We start from the raw sequence: 15,720 nt of genomic DNA, 5'->3' as shown, positions 1-15,720 counted from the left end.
TAGTTGGAATTTTGATAGGGACTGCACTGAATTTGTAGATCTCAGGCCTTGTTTTGTGTGGCTGCTTTGGGCACCAAAATGGCATCTTAGGAACCTGCCTTTCTTATTCTTCTCCGAGTCAACATGGTTATCATTGCCCTTAGTACTGAGAGAAAAGGAGAAAAGTTCATATAAAATTCATATAAATGTTAGCATTCATATAAATGATAACAATTTAGTGCGTTTTTCTCTGCCTCAGTTTCCTCTTACGTAAAATGGGGTTAATAAGTGTTTTTATGTCCAAAGATATTGTGAAGATTAAATGAGAGAATCCATGTGAAGTGCTCAGCAAGCACTCGATAAATGTTATCCATAATAATAACAATTATACTCCAAGGCATCTTTCTATCTAGATTGATTCTCCAAGTCCTTCATCCATTGGTCTCATCTCCTGCTGCTGTATCAGGTATGATCTGCATTCTGGGAAAACCTGCATCTATCTGATTCCCAAAAGCCCATGTTCTTCCAACTACATTGAGATATACATGATAGGTTAAAACAAGGAAAGTAAGGAATATTTATGAAATGTAGCAAAAAGGATGTTTTTCATTAAGAAGACTTTAATGGGAAAAAATATCATTTCTAAGCTCCAGGGAAGTGGAGAGTAAAGAAACAACTGTTGGAATATATATTTTTGATCCTTAAGAAATTCAGTTTCCTGGTCTTGGTAGACTGGACACTCATGATTTACAGCCAGTCAGGAGCTAACATATAAGGAGAACCTGGGAGTCTGCTGAGATGAAGTGTCAGGTAGAGATTACCTGTGTTTATTTTATTGTGATCTGAATGTCACATGCTCTCCAGCTTGCAGGAAGAGTCTGCTTCCTTTCATACCCAACTAGGTCTGTTCCTCAGTCCAGCCCCCTCCTCAAGTGTCTGAGAATTCCTAGGTGATACAAGTTCTCTTCTGGCTTGTCACCTTTCACGCTAGAATGTTGCTCTGGGCTTCTGCACTTAAAGATGCTGATGTTAATACTTTATAACTAAAGAACCTTGTTAATATTATAAATGTAAACTGAACATTTCTTTGAGTGGACTGTCCTTTTCCTAACATTGGAAATTTGATTTATTATATTCACTTTTTGAGTTAACAATCGTAAAATACGATATAATCCAGTAATGAGAGAAGGGATTTCCTTAACAGTTTACAGCTTTTACAAATGACATAATAGTTTTTTTTTTAGATTTTTTTAAAAAATTAATTTATTAATTTATTTATTTTTGGCTGTGTTGGGTCTTCGTTTCTGTGCGAGGGCTTTCTCTCTAGTTGTGGCAAGTGGGGGCCACTCTTCATCGCGGTGCACGGGCCTCTCACTATCGCGGCCTCTCTTGTTGCGGAGCACAGGCTCCAGACGCGCAGGCTCAGTAGTTGTGGCTCACGGGCTTAGTTGCTCCGCGGCATGTGGGATCTTCCCAGACCAGGGCTCGAACCCGTGTCCCCTGCATTGGCAGGCAGATTCTCAACCATTGTGCCACCAGGGAAGCCCGATATAATAGTTTTTGATACAATTCCCACAGACTTTGAGGAGGATGTTTATGGGCAATAACCTAACGAGTGTGTGTGTGTGTAAAACTAATCTCATGCTCATTTGTTCATTCTCCACCTCATCCTATTAGCTGTTGATGTCTTATCCATCCTCTTAAGTTTCTTTCAAATGCACCCTATTCCATAAAACCTATCCAGACCCTCCCAGCTAGATGTGAGATGATCTTCTTTGAACTTCTATATAAACAGAGGTTTATAAATCTCTCACAGCACCAACTAGATGTCACTTTGTATGACAGTTGTTTGTGTACTTATATTATTCCACAACTAGGTTGTAAGCTCTTTGAGTCTGGACACTGTGAATTGTTAATCTTGGTATACCCTCAGCTCCTCGTATAATTCTTTGGACATACTGGGTGTTTAAATATCTTTGTTAACACTATGAAACTAGATATCAATTACAGGAAACAAATCTGTAAAAAATACAAACACATGGAGGCTAAACAATACACTATTAAATAACCAAGAGATCACTGAAGTAATTAAAGAGGAAATCAAAAAATACCTAGAAACAAATGACAATGAAAACACGATGACGCAAAATCTATGGGATGCAGTATAAGCCGTTCTAAGAGGGAAGTTTCTAGCAATACAATACTACCTCAAGAAACAAGAAACATCTCAAATAAACAACCTAACCTTACACCTAAAGCAGTTAGAGAAAGAAGAACAAAAAACCCCAAAGTTAGCAGAAGGAAAGAAATCATAAAGATCAGATCAGAAATAAATGAAAAAGAAATGAAGGAAATGACAGCAAAGATAATAAAACTAAAAGCTGGTTCTTTGAGAAGATAAACAAAATTGATAAACCATTAGCCATACTCAGCAAGAAAAAAAGGGAGAAGACTAAAATCAATAGAATTAGAAATGAAAAAGTAGAAGTAACAAGTGAAACTGCAGAAATGCAAAGGATCGTGAAAGATTACTACAAGTAACTCTATGCCAATAAAATGGGAAACCTGGAAGAAATGGACAAATTTCTTAGAAAAGCACAACCTTCCGAGACTGAACCAGGAAGAAATAGAAAATATAAACAGACCAATCACAAGCACTGAAATTGAAACTGTGATTAAAAATCTTCCAACAAACAAAAGCCCAGGACCAGATGGCTTCAGGCGAATTCTATCAAACATTTAGAGAAGAGCTAACACCTATCCTTCTCAAACTCTTCCAAAATATAGGAGAGGGAGGAACACTCCCAAACTCATTCTACGAGGCCACCATTACCCTGATACCAAAACCAGACAAAGATGCCACAAAAAAGAAAACTACAGGCCAATATCACTGATGAATATAGATGCAAAAATCCTCAACAAAATACTAGCAAACAGAATCCAACAGCACATTAAAAGGATTATACAGCATGATCAAGTGGGGTTTATCCCAGGGATGCAAGGATTCTTCAATATACGCAAATCAATCAATGTGATAAACCATATTAAGAGATTGAAGGATAAAAACCATATGATCATCTCAATAGATGCAGAAAAAGCTTTTGACAAAATTCAACACCCATTTATGATAAAAACCCTCCAGAAAGTAGGCACAGAGGGAAGTTACCTCAACATAATAAAGGCTATATATGACAAAGCCACAGACAACATCGTTTTCAATGGTGAAAAACTGAAACCATTTCCACTAAGATCAGGAACAAGACAAAGTTGCCCACTCTCACCACTATTATTCAACATAGTTTTGGAAGTCCTAACCTCGGCAATCAGAGAAGGAAAAGAAATAAAAGGAATACAAATTAGAAAAGAAGTAAAGCTGCACTGTTTGCAGATAACATGATACTATACATAGAGAATACTAAAGATGCCACCAGAAAACTATGAGAGCTAATCAATGAATTTGGTAAAGTAGCAGGATACAAAATTAATGCACAGAAATCTGTTGCATTCCTGTACACTCAAGATGAAAAATCTGAAAGAGAAATTAAGGAAACACTCCCATTTACCATTGTAACAAAAAGAATAAAATACCTAGGAATAAACCTACCTAAGGAGACAAAAGATCTGTATGCAGGAAACTATAAGACACTGATGAAAGAAATTAAAGATGATACCAACAGATGGAGAGATATACCATGTTCTTGGATTGGAAGAATCAACATTGTGAAAATGACTATACTACCTCAAGCAATCTACAGATTCAATGCAATCCTTATCAAGCTACCAATGGCATTTTTCACAGAACTAGAACAAAAATTTTCACAATTTGTGTGGAAACACAAAAGACCCCGAATAGCCAAAGCAATCCTGAGAAAGAAAAACGGAGCTGTAGGAATCAGGCTCCCAGACTTCAGACTATACTACAACCTACAGTAATCAAGACAGTATGGTACTGGCACAAAAACAGAAATATAGATCAATGGAACAGGATAGAAAGCGCAGAGATAAACCCATGCACATATGGTCACCTTATCTTTGATAAAGGAGGCAAGAATATACAATGGAGAAAAGACAGCCTCTTCAATAAGTGGTGCTGGGAAAAGTGGAGAGCTACATGAAAAAGAATGAAATTAGAACACTCCCTAACACCATACACAAAAATAAACTCAAAATGGATTAAAGACCTAAATGTAAGGCCAGACACTATAAAACTCTTAGAAGAAAACATAGGCAGAACACTCCATGACATAAATCACAGCAAGATCCTTTTTGACCCACCTCCTAGAGAAATGGAAATAAAAACAAAAATAAACAAATGGGACCTAATGAAACTTAAAAGCTTTTGCACAGCAAAGGAAACCATAAACAGGATGAAAACACAACCCTCAGAATGGGAGAAAATATTTGCAAATGAAGCAACTGACAAAGGATTAATCTCCAAAATTTACAAGCAGCTCGTGCAGCTCAAAATCAAAAAAACAAACAACCCAATCCAAAAATGGGCAGAAGGCCTAAACAGACATTTCTCCAAAGGTATACAGATTGCCAACAAACACATGAAAGGATGCTCAACATCACTAATCATTAGAGAAATGCAAATCAAAACTACAATGAGGTATCACCTCACACCAGTCAGAATGGCCATCATCAAAAATCGACAAACAGGGCTTCCCTGGTGGCGCAGTGGTTGAGAATCTGCCTGCCAATGCAGGGGACACGGGTTCGAGCCCTGGTCTGGGAAGATCCCACATGCACGGAGCAACTAGGCCCGTGAGCCACAATTACTGAGCCTGCGCGTCTGGAGTCTGTGCTCTGCAACAAGAGAGGCCGCGATAATGAGAGGCCCGCACACCGTGATGAAGAATGGCCCCCACTTGCCGCAACTGGAGAAAGCCCTCGCACAGAAACGAAGACCCAACTAGCCATAAATAAATAAATAAATAAATAAATAAATAAATAAAATTTAAAAGAAAAATCAACAAACAATAAATGCTGGAGAGGGTGTGGAGAAAAGGGAACCCTCTCACACCGTTGATGGGAATATAAATTGATACAGCCACTATGGAGAACAGTATGGAGGTTCCTCAAAGAACTAAAAATAGAACCACCATATGACCTGGCATTCCCATTACTGGGCATGTACCCTGAGAAAACCATAATTCAAAAAGAGTCATGTACCACAATGTTCATTGCAGCTCTATTTACAATAGCCAGGACATGGAAGCAACCTAAGTGTCCATCAACAGGTGAATGGATAAAGAAGATGTGGCACATATATACAATGGAATATTACTCAGCCATAAAAAGAAATGAAACTGAGTTATTTGTAGTGAGGTGGATGGACCTAGAGTCTGTCATACAGAGTGAAGTAAGTCAGAAAGAGAAAAACAAATACCGTATGCTAACACATATATATGGAATCTAAAAAAAGAAAAAGAAAAAGAAAAAAAAGGTTCTGAAGAACCTAGGGGCAAGACAGGAATGGACATGGGGAGGGGGAAGGGTAAGCTGGGACGAAGTGAGAGAGTGGCATGGACATATATACACTACCAAATGTAAAATAGATAGCTAGTGGGAAGCAGCTGCATAGCACAGGGATATCAGCTCGGTGCTTTGTGTCCAGGTAGAGGGGTGGGATAGGGAGGGTTGGAGGGAGATGCAAGAGGGAGGAGATATGGGGATATATGTATATGTATAGCTGATTTACTTTTTCATACAGCAGAAACTAACACACCATTGTAAAGCAATTATACTCCAATAAAGATGTTAAAAAAAAGTTTGTTAAATTAAATTTCTGACTCAAGATAGAAGGAACTTAGCCAGACATCCGCTTAAATAGGTGGCCATTTTTTGTGCACCTGATCATCAGAAATCTCCAATAGAAGCTTTCTGTACCTGGCTCTGCATATGGGGGCTGGGGTTTATATTCATGTAAAATGCACTAGTAAAAGTCCTCTTACAGATAAGGGGATGATGTTGGTGAAGCTACACTACTGATGAAAGAACAAACCAACTAGACCTTCCTCATAATGTTGTCCTCAGGGTTCATGCAGTGGGAGGACTTATTTAAATATTTTTCTAACTGAAGCATCTCATTGAAGGAGTGAAAAAAACTTAGAGAATGGCTAAAAGGAGCCAAAATGGATTAACCCTATATTAAATTCCATGCCATAGTAAGTTGTCTTGTAGCAAGATTCCAGTGGGCAAAACAACTAACACAGGTATATAATAGACGACTGTGTTTGCTCCTGAGGCAGAGTGGGTTCTTTAGAGCTTACTGTTACCTTCAGTGGTCAGATTACCTGGAACCCACCACATTGGGTAAGGGAGACTAGCTTTGCTCTAGGGTCCTAGGAAGATAGCATTTAATTGAGCAGGACAGTACATTAAAGCAGTGCTTCTCAAACTGTGTGTGGTAAAGCACCAGTTTATTTCTTTTCAATTCAAGTAGACTAATAATTTTGTAAAATATGACAAGCAAAAATAACTAGAAAAAAATGTTTAAAACACATACAAAATATAACCTCCATTTAAAAAATATTAGATCCAGCAGACTAAAATTACTTAGTCAAATTGCTGGACCACACTTTGAGTAGCACTGGTTTAGAGGGTGGACTGTCCTGATGTGCCCACACATGGACTTGGATCACGTGTCCATGGAATTGATTAGGAGATCTATTTGACTAGAATGAATGCTCAGGGGTAAGAAAAGGTGCTTTGTGTTTTGAGGTGACACCAGGCTGAAAATTGAGCTTATTCTTCATTCTGTAGGCTGAAAGGATTTGAGCAGGAAGGGGGAGTCTGTGATGTAATTGAAATGGTACCTTTGGAAATGATTTTCATGTTTAAGATTGATTTTAGGGGTAAAATGAAACACAGTGGGACTTTCAAGAACTAAGTCGTGAGAGTTTAAGCAAAAGACGAGTAATAAATACCTGGTCAATTCTGAGGCTGCAGAAGTGAAGATGGAACAGTAGCAGAAATATTTACTGACTACCTATTATGTACTAAATATAGTACTAAGCTCTTTACATAGGCTATCTCGTTTCATCTTTACAACAATCCTGTGTGGTAGTACTATTAACCTCATTTTTCAGATGAGGAAACAGGCTCTAAAAAAGGTTGAGTAACTTGCCCCAAGGTCGCTTCAGATGAATGGAGTGATTGTCAGTTGGTTGGAGTGTGTAACCCAGAACCCGGATTTCTTAGGTTCTTAAGTGAGTGTCTAAATATAGAGGTTTTGACAAATCTTGCTTAACATTTTGAGCCGTGGACTTGAGGATTATCACTGTCCTTGGATACCAGATAGCCCATTTGCCGTTCTCTTCAGCACTTCAACTGTTTTTTGTATAAATTTTTAGAGATTTGGCCTTGAATAGAAGAGATGAAATGGTTTAGCAAGAGGCAGTTCTGAGGGTTGTAGTCATGGCTGGAGCAAATTAACCCTGCGAAGTTGATTGAACCTAGAGTGGATGATAACAATAGGCCAGAGATTCTCAATTCCAATTTTTAAGTGGCATTTTATAAATCTAATTCTAATCATGTAGTTCTGTAGTCTCTCCATTGTGTAGGCTGTGTTAAGTCCAGTTGGTGCCATGGCTTTCCAAATGAGCTTACCCTCTAAAAGATTAATTCTGTGAAACTATTTTGGGGTGTGAATTTTTTATTTGTTTGTTTAAGAAATAGAGTGTGTAATTAGTCACACATGCTATTTTTTCCCACACCAGAACTTAGAACAAGAACTTGTACACATTGTTCTAAAGAGCTGTACACTCCACCACACTACTGGTACTCAGTAAAAGTAGCTCCTAGGGGAGGCGAGGAAGTCTTTTGTTAAAATGGACTACAGTGTTCATTGCTATTTGAAATACATATTCCCTAATACATGACCCTAATATTTGTAATTGTTTATTATCATACATTCAGATTCAACCCTGTCATCTGTGCTTAATTGAAATTATCTATTTTTCTTACGTTACTAAAAATAACTTTTAATTTAATATATAGACTATTATGTATAAAATAGATAACTAATGAGAGCCTACTGTTTAGCACAGGGAACCCTACTCAATGATCTGTGGTGACCTAAATGGAAAAATCTAAAAAAGAGTGGGTATATGTATATGTATAACTGATTCACTTTGCTGTACAGTAGAAACGAATACAACATTGTTAAGCAACTATACTCCAATAAAAATTAAAAAAAAAACAAGACCCCATATGTTTGTTCCCTGTAACAGCCAAGTACCTTTGGACTCACTCCCACCTTTAACTAGAGAAACACTGCCATTGAATATATTTCTATACCAAGCATGAGAGTTAAAGTTACCATCTTTTCATTTGGTAGAGGTGTTAATCTAATGAAGTGTGGGGATATATGTATATGTATAGCTGATTCACTTTGTTATAAAGAACAAACTAACACACCATTGTAAAGCAATTATACTCCAATAAAGACGTTAAAAAAAAAATCTAATGAAGTGGAGGAAGAGTCTATAATAGGTTTTAACAGCTTTGTGGTATGAGAAAAAGAATATCAAAATCAATTTAAATGTATCTGCATATAATAAATTAAAAATTATTTTAACTTATTATGTTAGTGTAATATTATTGCCTTTGTTGTTGTTGCTTTGTTTTTTGTTTGTTGTGCATAAGACATTTTGGGTTGTGTTAGCTGAAAATAGTCCATGAGGATTTTTTTTACCCAGATAAACAAAAAGTCTATCCAGAAAAAGTCTTTTTTTTCCACTTGGGGGGAATGGGTGTGTGCCTGTCTGTGGAGCAAAATTCTACAGTCCCTCATTTCTCCAGTGAAAGCGTTTGTGCCGCTGCAGGGTTGCAGCCAGATGGCTGCTTTTGGACCAAGTACCACTCCTCTGAGCTGACCAGTCAGTATTGCGTATTAATGAATGGTGGTGAGCTCAGCTTTGAAAAATGCCAACGGGGTTATTTCTTACTTTTCAACAGCAAATAAAAATGAAAAGGCTTCATTTCATATTAATTAAATATTATTGTTTTCATAGTTTGTCTCTGAGCATACATCTAGGAGATTTTTGAGAGCTGAGGTGAAAATATCTTTTATATAACCTACACTTCTGAAACTCCAAAGAAACGTGGGAAGTTATATTTAAGAAAAACAGCTCTCCTCTACTTTTCTGGTATTCTCTGGATGACATTCTACCTGTCTTGACTTTAGCAGAGGGAATTACATTGTAAAATAGAACTTTGGATAGTAATTAAGAGCCTGCTTTTTGCCCAGTAAATATTATAGCACTTATGTAAATGGACAAGAATAAATCCCGTGTAGTTCTTTTTTAATAGTGAAAAATAGCACGGGGATACAGAAACGTTTTATTTAACTTTGTAATATATATTTTGGGAGGTTGATAAAGTATAATGCCAATAAGGTAATGATGAAATGAAGGCATTATTATACTCAGAAATAACATTTGAGGCAATCCTTTACAGTTTATAAAGTGATTTAAGTTATTCCGCATAGCAACCCACGTGAGGTAGATATTACTATCCCCATTTTGAAATGAGGAAAGTTACGTTAACAGCAATGATAGTCATAGCAACCAGGCCCTTTAATTAAAACACATTTACATAGCCATACACAGTGTGTGTCTCAAGACTGGTGTAATGAGGATGTTGAGGGACCATGTGGTAGCAGGAGAACAGCAAGTCTGAGATACACCAGAAGAGAGACATACTTTTCAAATAGAAGACACTCACTCCCACCTCTCTTGTTATTCTTCCTTCTTTCCGGGGGAATGGATGTGGGAACGTTTCTTCCTAGACTTCTTCCTTCCATTCCCAAGTCCATGCCTGGCAGGGAGTATGGGGTAGCCCCTGATTTAAGCGGCTTGCTTTGGTTTTAGAAATTACTCCTTTTATCACTGAGCGTGTGGGTCACCATAACTGTTCTGTGTAGACTTAGCCTATGGTGACTTCTTCTTGACTGAGGAATTGAAAAAACTGACGTGAATTTTTTAAGGCCACCATGCTTTCTTTCTCTTTCTTGTTCACCCTCCTAGGGCTGAGGACGAGAAGATGAAGACTGCACATCATACCCATCAGTTAGAGATTGAGCTACCCAACCCATTGAGGGGACTCTGATTTACTGAAAGGAAACTGCTAACAGCCATCTCTCTTTCTTTTTGGTTCCCTGAAGTACAATGGTGAAGATTCACCAGAGGGGAGCTTCAGTAAAATATGCATTTTAGTCTTGTTCTTAATATATGTACCTATTTGGATAGAATGTAAACTACCATTTTGCTGACACTGGCTTAAATAATTATCTTGTGCCGGTTGATTCAAGTTTACTTTGCACTCAGTCTTGCCCTTGATTTTACGTAGGAAGGGGAACAGTCTGTGTTTATCTGGATGAGAAAAGTACAGTTGCTGCTGAATACAGCAACAGGCTGCATTCTTGGTTGCTGCTAATTGCCTCCAGAATTATGAAGGCAAGGAGGTTTTCCTGCTGACAATGCATAGTGTTTGTAGAAAATGCAAAAAAGGGCTCCATCAGAGCTACTTTATTCATAACCAGCAGCTCACTGGCTATATTGACTGAGCTGGATGTGTTATAGGAGCTTAGTAGTGACTTACTGCTCTGTCTTCATGGTTGCTGACAAATGCTGTGCTGCTACCTGGCTTCTGGGAAATGGAAAAGGTAAAGTGGGCTTTGGCCTTGGAGTGTTGGAAAATATAATAGCATGAACACCTGGTTTCCTGTTCTACTTCTTCATTCAACTCCCAAATGGATCATTTTAATTACCTTCCAGATGTAGCCAAAAAAGAGAGTGAGGAGGCTACAGTGAATTCTAATGGTCTTACCATATTTCAAGGATAAAGTTTTTTAGCCTTTAGTTTTCAGATAAGTTGCTTGTATTTTGTATGAAATGGATGATTCATCTTTTGGTATTTAAACCACTAAGTTTGCTTTATCTTGATATCACAATACTCGAATGTAAAAAATGTTGTTACTTTTTAAGAAAAATTACATTTAAAAAAAATAAATTTATTTATTTAATTTTGGCTGCGTTGGGTCTTCGTTGCTGCATGCGGGCTTTCTCTAGTTGCGGTGAGCGGGGGGCTACTCTTCGTTGCGGTGCACAGGCTTCTCATTGCGGTGGCTTCTCTTGTTGCGAAGCACGGGCTCTAGGCGCGTGGGCTTCAGTAGTTGTGGTGCGCGGGCTTCAGTAGTTGTGGCACACGGGCTCAGTAGTTTTGGCTTGTGGGCTCTAGAGCGCAGGCTCTGTAGTTGTGGCGCACAAGCTTAGTTGCTCTGCGGCATGTGAGATCTTCCCCAACCAGGGATCGAACCCATGTCCCCTGCATTGGCAGGTGGATTCTTAACCACTGCGCCACCAGGGAAGTCCCCAAAATTACGTTTTATATAAATGCTTATCTAATTCCTAACTACTGGGCCGATGGTTCCATTTCTCTTTCTAAATCATGATTTGGATATTATATTCCCAAAAAACCCCCAAAACTCAGCTTATTTAAAGTAGAACATCTCAAGTTTATGGTGAAACTTTATTGTAGGTTCAAGGTGTGTAACATTTAGCAGACCTGTACAAGTGACATTATTAGCTGTCGTTTAGATAGAGATTTCCCTTTTTCAAAGTGCTTTACTATGAGCAATATTTGTCCTACTGTAGGATGTTTTTCCAGGCAAGCAATTCATTCTCTAAAGGAGTTTTCTGTATCATTCCACTGATGTCATTAAAAATGATTCCGAGGCCAATATTCTGCCATATTCTTCAGCCAGGTGATCACAGATCATAATCAGGCTGTTTCATCTCCTCTCCCACCTGCCCAGGCTGTGCCCGAGCCTCACTGAGGACTTGCTCCTTTGTTTCTGAAACCCAAAGCATTCTCACATCTCAGTGACTTTGCACACACTGTCCCCTTGGCTAGCCTGGAATGCACTCCCTGCCCCTGCTCTCTCAGACGCGTTTGCCTGAGGAAAGCCTGGCTCAAGTCAGTTCCAGTGTTACCTCTGTGGTGAAGCCTTCTCTGACTCACTGTCACCCTGAGTTAGGGACACCTGGGGCATTTCCCTGTTGGGCACATGCGTGTTTCACCATTACGGAGTAAGTGCTTTTTCTCTTTTGTGTTCCCGACACCTGGTGTAGTACCTGGTACTCAGTGTGTGTTGGGTGAATGAGTACAGGGTCAGAGAAAACCCATATTTTTATTCTTTTATACTGCTAAAGGAGGGAAGAAGAGAGGAACCAATGTTTCCTGAAGATATTGTGAACAGGATGGCTTTGTATTAAACAACATGCTGAAATTGTGAATCAGCCAATCTTGGACTTAACTGTGAAGTAGGCGAAGTAACTGGTCGCCTGGGCTTTCCTTGTAGGGCTAAATTCAAGCGTTTCACTGGGGACTCAAACCTTAAAGAAAGAGAATAAATTAAGTAGAGACTACTTTGGGGCATGAGGGGTGGATTGTGGAATTTCTAGGGGCCCTGAAACCACCAGCACACCCATGTGTGCAGGTATCTCTATGTAATGACACCAAAAGGCTGAAAGATTTATGAAGAATAACAGAAGCCACACTTGTGAAGTAAGAATCACTGCTCTACATAGTTTACTCTGAATATTCTATAGTATGAACTGTAAATGTTTTAATGGGTTTTCACTTTCTTCCTCTCTGGGAAGCTGGTGATAGCTCTTACCGCGTAGCCAGGGACCATTCTCTGCCGTGATGTGGGTTGAACTCTGTTTGTGTCCTACATCGCCGGCTTTAGTACGGGGATGCCTGCCCCTTGCTTGAGAATCTTAATTACAAACCACAGAAAAGTAGAAAAGTCCTTGTGTTTTACTAATGTATTGATACTTGCTCCAGAGCAGGCTCAAATACCATTTCCACATGCTAGATTTTTGTACAAGGCTATCCTTCCTGTGAATATGCTTTGCCTAGTACTGGTTGTCCACATCATCCGTTTATGGTGCTGCCATTCTGTGCCTCTTTGTTTTCAGTGGTCTCTTGATTAGGTGCCTTTTTTCTCTGTGAGATGAATGTTTGTGTGGCATGGCAGTAGATGGGGTGTTTTAAGCTATTTCTGAGGGAAGTGCCACTTCCTATTTGTAATTCCAGTTGAAAGTAGATCTTGCATTGCATAGAACCTGAATATGTCCTGTCTGGCATCCTTAGACCTGCTCCAATACCGGCAGCTCTGGGGCATCCCTGTTTAACTCTTCTATGCCCAACACCATCTTGGGATGTGTACTTTGGGTAAGGTGGAGACAAGAGGGCCAGAAAAGCGATATCTGTGCATTGGTTTTAATTATAGAACAACATTTGAAGAGTTTTATCTGCTGGGGCAGTTTTATTGTAAAATTTCCAAAGACAGAACTGATGGGCTTTAGAGAAATAGGTGGAATCAACAAATGAGAAGGAAACAAACTAGGCATGAACATGAATAAAGACAAGATAGAATGATTTACTTGAGAAACCTTGTGAGGTGCTACTGGGATCAATTAGTAACTCCATCCAAAATAGTTTGATGAGCTTGCTTTAAGACACTGTTTTTCCTTGATGGTTCTGTCACTTGGACAGAAAACTGTACTCCCAGTCAAAGGCAGAAACAGTTCTTTTTAAAATTGAGATATAATTCACATACCATAAAATTCACCCTTTCAAAGTGTAGAGTTCAATGGTTTTAGTATATCCACAAAGTTATGCAACCATTACTACTATATAATTCCAGAACATTTTCATCACCCTAAAAAGAAAGTCCATCCCCATCAGCAGTCACTCCCATTTCTGCCTCCCACTGGCCTCTGGCAACCACTAATATCTTCTATCTCTGAGTTTGCCTATTCTGGACACTTCATATACATACAGTTACACAGTATGTAGCCTTTTGTGTCTGGCTTCTTTCCCTGAGCATAATGTTTTCAAGGTTCATCCATGTTGGAGCATGTATCAGTGCTTCAATTCTTTTTATGGCTGAATTCAGAAACATGGCTCTTGACCAGAAAATCAATGAGCAAAAGAAATTCTGTCACTTTCTGCTTGGAAAATTATATGGCATGGAATGAATGCCATTACAGGATAGGTCCTGAAGTTTGGTCACAGGGGAAAGACCACGGGAAAGCTACCATAATCATAGTTAAAATTTATTAACTTGATGCAGCAGAGGAGAGAGCACAGCAGGGGGACTGTGGGACACCCAGCAAGATACAGGTCTTTTTGTAGGGTTTGGACTTGGCTGAATGATTTTAGAAGGGACAAGGGAAGAGATGACCAACACTAGACTGGGTGGTATCGTGAAGCAGGGGCAGTTTAGTAGCTGGGTATCTCAGCAATCTTTGTTCAGTGTGGGCAACGGACAGAGAGAGGCTGGGGAAATCATAGGGAAGAAAGCACGATTCACAGGAGTTGTCTTGCAGCCTGACCCGGCCTCAGGAGAAATGTTTTCTGTTGGCCATGCTGCTGGCCTGGTCTGAGTCCGTTGGAGACATCACAGAGCTGATTTTCACACTCTCGTGAGGAGGAATATACTCTGGTGCTGAGATTAAGGAGCAAGTAGACTTGGCAAGATTAGGCAAGTAAGATACAACCAAACTACCAAATAGGACTGACCATTCAACCATTGTAGAGACTTCCCTTAAAATAAAATCTTAATGGTCTTCTGGCAGAATACCTTTACGAATTATATCAGAAAGCAAGGGTCGACTTTTCAACCAACTCATTCATATGATTAAGCACCCTTTATTCATTGCCTGCCTTGTGGTGGCCTTCATGCTAGGTATTTCATACACATTTTCTCTTCTAGGCTTAAACATAAATGAATAATTAATCCTTTCTCATTCAGCCAGAAGAGTATGTATAGACATGCCTGTATTTGTCGATATTGTCATTCATTTACAAACTCACTATAGTAAGTGCTAGGCACTAGGAATAAACAAGACATGATCCCTGCCCAAGAGGTTGAACAGTGCTGTTTAACAGAATATTCTGTGATGATGGCCCAAGACAGTATTCATAGCCACATGTGTCTCTTGAACACTTGAAATGTGGCTCATGAGACTGAGGAACTGAATTTTAATTTTAATTTATGTTTAATTAATTTAAATGTTAATAGTGGCACATGAGGCTAGTGGTGACCACTTTGGACAGCATGGCTCTAGAAATTCACAAAGAAGAGAAAGAAACACAGGTGCTCACAATTCAGAGTGTGACGTGTACTCCAATACAGGTCCCTCTGATATGTTCTAGGAGCACAGGAGACAGCCTCTGATGGTGGAGGTGACAGGGAAAACACCCAGAGGAGAGGAGGTTGTATGGAAGTGTGACTTCAAAACAAATTAATAATAATAGTAGCAATAATTAATAATAGTAGTAATAATTATTATTATTTTGGCAGAGGAGGAGGGGAGGAAGTTGAGAGGGTCATTCCAGGCCAAAACCATAGTGTGCAGAAGCATTGAGGCATTAAAAACATGTCTGCAAGTTCAGGAAAATGTGTGTGGCTTGGTAGGGTCTAAGTGTAGGTCACTGTAATATAACCACTATGTGACATTTTTAGCACTTATTGTGTGGTAGACATTGTTGGAGAAATGGCCACATTTATCATTTAAAATAGATGCATGAGTTGCCCTTAGGATCCCCATTTCACAGAGAGAAAACTGAGGCCTAGAAAGGCAAAGGAATTTGCCTGAGGACACAGAGTAGACAGAGTCAGGATTTGAATCCAGGCCTATTTTACTTCAGAGATCAATA

The 15,720-nt window shown here is 39.1% G+C and overlaps 1 protein-coding gene across 16 annotated transcripts in view; it reads left to right on the top strand.

Annotated features, from left to right (window-relative positions):
* The window catches only part of GREB1L (GREB1 like retinoic acid receptor coactivator), a 263,389-nt gene that overhangs the window by 44,438 nt on the left and 203,231 nt on the right, over positions 1-15,720 (top strand). The window contains exon 2 of one of the 16 annotated variants that reach the window (XM_082418583.1): positions 10,014-12,077. The exons of the other annotated variants lie outside the window; for them this stretch is intronic. The gene's annotated coding sequence lies outside the window, so the exon portion shown is untranslated. The remainder of the gene's footprint in view (positions 1-10,013; positions 12,078-15,720) is intronic. 16 annotated transcript variants of the gene reach the window in all.

Source organism: Balaenoptera physalus, assembly GCF_965194825.1.
Source record: "Balaenoptera physalus genome assembly, chromosome: 12".
Lineage (NCBI taxonomy): Eukaryota > Metazoa > Chordata > Mammalia > Artiodactyla > Balaenopteridae > Balaenoptera > Balaenoptera physalus.
This window is presented reverse-complemented; position numbering and strand designations above follow the sequence as displayed.